This window comes from Astatotilapia calliptera, chromosome 20, assembly GCF_964374335.1.
Source record: "Astatotilapia calliptera chromosome 20, fAstCal68.1, whole genome shotgun sequence".
Lineage (NCBI taxonomy): Eukaryota > Metazoa > Chordata > Actinopteri > Cichliformes > Cichlidae > Astatotilapia > Astatotilapia calliptera.
The window spans coordinates 22951709-22955769 of NC_137441.1; the positions used below are offsets into that span (position 1 = coordinate 22951709).

The 4061-nt window shown below is 41.0% G+C and overlaps 1 long non-coding RNA gene across 1 annotated transcript; it reads left to right on the forward strand.

The window, feature by feature from the left end:
* The first annotated feature begins 1987 nt into the window (after window positions 1-1987).
* On the forward strand, window positions 1988-2894 carry LOC145422919 (uncharacterized). The gene is made up of 3 exons (XR_013904091.1): window positions 1988-2122; window positions 2208-2319; window positions 2400-2894. It is a non-coding gene; the product is annotated as an uncharacterized LOC145422919 (long non-coding RNA).
* The last annotated feature ends 1167 nt before the right edge of the window (window positions 2895-4061 follow it).

The window sequence follows — 4061 nt, forward strand, 5'->3', positions numbered from 1 at the left end:
CCACCTGTTTTTCGGGCCTCCGCTATTTTCTGTTGGCTATAACGGGCCACATTTGAGCATACAGAGTAAGCAAATATGTACTTGTAATGTGCTCAGATAATTTCAATAAGTGCTTACAGACAGAAAATTAATGTAGCCTCTAACTGCAATTGATTTACATGGGACAAACAGACCAAGCACTATGGCTCATAATACAATTACACCTTACCTGTTTGGACTATATTTTTATATTTCATTTTTACTTGCTGCCAGGCACGTTTGGGGCCTGTTGGGTTGCACCTGCGCTCACATCACGTCACAAAATAAAATGTATAAAATAACAAATAAAATAACATATGATAAAATAACGTGTTAAATGGGTGGAAATCCCTAGATCAATGTTTAAATTAACACTCACGCATTGACTCTGTCGGCTATGTTTTGCCATGCATGCTCACTTTCTTTTGCAGCTGTCGCTGTGTTACTTTTTTCCGCGGAATTTGCATGTTATCGGCATATGCTGCCATCAGAATTTCGGCCTCAAGCGCTGTGAAATACATTGACCGCGCCTTCTTTCCCTCCGTCTCCATGGTGACTCACTTAATCTGTGCTCCACTGATCAGGGCTTTATGTATCCTCGTCCGCGCGCTTCACTTGGGGTTAAAGCAACTCCGCGTTGATTGAACTACTTGTTATCAGCCTTTCTGAAACCGAATATTCCGAGTTGGACAGTTCGGGGTTACTCAACCCTGCGTATCGTTTTTCACTCTGAGTTTTCTAAACCGGCTTCCTGAAACAGGGCCCAGAATTTGAATGAAAACAACAGAGTTTAAATGAAAACAACGGAATTAGAATGAACAGAACAGAGTTTGAATCAAAACAATGGAAGTTGAATGAAAACAACAGAATTTGAATCAAAACAATGGAATTTTAAAGTAAATAACAGAATTAGAATGAAAACAACAGTATTTGAATGAAAACAACGGAATTAGAATGTACAGAACAGAGTTTGAATGAAAACAACGGAATTAGAATGTACAGAACAGAATTTGAATGAAAACAATGGAAGTTTAAAACAAACAAAAGAATTAGAATAAAAACAAAAGAGTTTGAATGAAAACAACAGAGTTTGAATGAAAACAACGGAATTAGAATGTACAGAACAGAGTTTGAATGAAAACAACGGAATTAGAATGAACAGAACAGAGTTTGAATCAAAACAATGGAATTTGAATGAAAACGACAGAATTAGAATGTACAGAACAGAGTTTGAATTAAAACAATGGAATTAGAATGAACAGGGCCCTGTTTCAGGAAGCCGGTTTAGTGGAAAAACTGAGTAAGTATACCCTGAGTTAACGAAAACTCTGGGTTTTCGGTTTCACAAAGCGAGTTCAGCTGCAGCCTGAGTGAGTCACTATGACGACACACGCCGTGAAGCTAACCTGCCCCCTAGCAGGTTTACCACAACTAACCCTGACTGTCTCCGCCCCTTTGTCGGAAACCTGACAGTAGGAAGTCTCAGACATGGCGTGTCCCTTCCTTGAAGAGCCGGTAGATATCGAAGCCCAAATTCTCCGCAGAGCTCTCCGCCGGGAGAGAGTGATTCGAGCGCGTCTGGACATCTTACCTGATGATTTCCTGTGCGAACGTTACCGTTTCTCAGCACAATCTATAATTTATTTGGATAACATCCTCAGGCCATATATTACGCATGTGACACATCGCGGACATGCTCTCAGTTCTGTACATATTATTTGTATTGCACTTCGGTTTCTTGCAAACGGGAGCTTTCTGTATAATATTGGTGACGCTGAGCACGTTTCCAAGGCTACCGTCTGTCGGGCAGTCAGGAATGTTACAGTTGCACTGAAACGTCTCCTGTACTCGTGTGTGGTGTTCCCCGGTCATAGACCCACAAGATTTATCAAAGAGGGATGCCACAAAATTGCAGGTATCAGGATGAACAAAACTTAATTTATGATGTGGTGATACTTGAACTACTACTTAAATTTTACATTTATTTTCAGGGTTCCCAGGCGTGATTGGCTGTATAGATGGTACTCACATTCCAATTATTGCTCCTTCAGTAAATGAAGGAGACTATGTGAACAGGAAGTCTTTCCACAGCATTAATGTACAGGTACATAGTTCCCTGTAGCATTTCAAACTAACAAATTATTTCATCATAGTAATGGATGCTAATTTGTGTTCTCTGCACTGTGAAGATCATATGTGATGCTGCCAACATTATCACAAATGTGGAAGCCAAGTGGCCAGGCTCTGTCCATGACTCACAAATATTCCGTGAATGTACACTGAGCACAAAATTTGGACATGGTGAGTTGAAAATACTTTAAAATATATAAAGACCAATTGCTTCAGGGACATTTGAACTGAAGTGTATCCTTCTGTCTTAGGAGAGTTCACTGGCTACTTGCTTGGTGATAGGGGGTATCCATGTTTACCCTATTTGCTTACCCCTTACTCTGACCCTGAACCGGGCCCACAGCAGCGATATAATCTGGCTAATTGCAGGACAAGAGCCAGAGTTGAAATGACTATCGGAATGCTTAAGGCCCGGTTCCAGTGCCTGCAAAGACTCAGGGTCACCCCAGAAAGGGCATGTGACATTATTGTGGCATGTGTGATTCTTCACAACATTGCCACAATTAGAGGAGAACACTGTCCTTCTGAACCAAACATCAGCAGTGATCCAAACCATGAACATCCTGACCCTCCCACGGACATACAAGATGGAAGAGCAGTCAGAGACACCATATGTCACAATCATTTCCTTTGACCCATCACCTCAACATGTTGAAAGAAGAATAAACAGATTTTTTGTTCAACTGGCTTTATTGGTCGCCTGTATTTCCTGTACACAAAGTATTAAAAGATGTAAACCTCATAAAGTGTCTCTGTTGCTTCCTCCTCTGTAACAGCTGTCAATGTTTCTTCATTATTTTCCTGTAGTAAAGAAATAAACAACATTGCTGTTCTACTGTAAACTCATATAATCTGTGGAGTATTACTCACAACTGCATGTTGGTCTGGCTCAACAGGAGGCTGCACCAGATGCAGTACACCATCACCATCAACTGATAGAATATGAGGTTTATACAGGTCACTTATAACTTACAAGGGACCAAATGGCAATTAACAAACATACCAATCACCTTACACTTCATTGTCATTATGCTCTCAAAGACAACCAAGGCTGAGGGAAGGCAAAATCAGTAGGAAAATAACTTCACTACAAAATAATCCATTATGGTAAAGAGTTTATCAAATGAATGAGCAGCACTGCAAAGGTGACTGTGAAGAAAGGATGTATGCACATCATGTATTATTTTGAATTTACCCCCTATGTAGGCACTTGTGTCTTGCGGGGTTATTGACTCAGAGGATGTCCCCGCAGAGATGCCTTCAGCCACAGGGCGCCCACTGTTTTGGCTGAGGGCCAACTGCTCAGCCTCTGTGTAGTGGTGGTGGAGGACCCCCATCTGTTTTTCGGGCCTCCGCTTTTTTTCTGTTGGCTATAACGGGTCACATTTGAGCATACAGAGTAAGCAAATATGTACTTGTAATGTGCTCAGATAATTTCAATAAGTGCTTACAGACAGAAAATTAATGTAGCCTCTAACTGCAATTGATTTACATCGGACAAACAGACCAAGCACTATGGCTCATAATACAATTACACCTTACCTGTTTGGACTATATTTTTATATTTCATTTTTACTTGCTGCCAGGCACGTTTGGGGCCTGTTGGGTTGCACCTGCGCTCACATCACGTCACAAAATAAAATGTATAAAATAACAAATAAAATAACATATGATAAAATAACGTGTTAAATGGGTGGAAATCCCTCGATCAATGTTTAAATTAACACTCACGCATTGACTCTGTCGGCTATGTTTTGCCATGCATGCTCACTTTCTTTTGCAGCTGTCGCTGTGTTACTTTTTTCCGCGGAATTTGCATGTTATCGGCATATGCTGCCATCAGAATTTCGGCCTCAAGCGCTGTAAAATACATTGACCGCGCCTTCTTTCCCTCCGTCTCCATGGTGACTCGC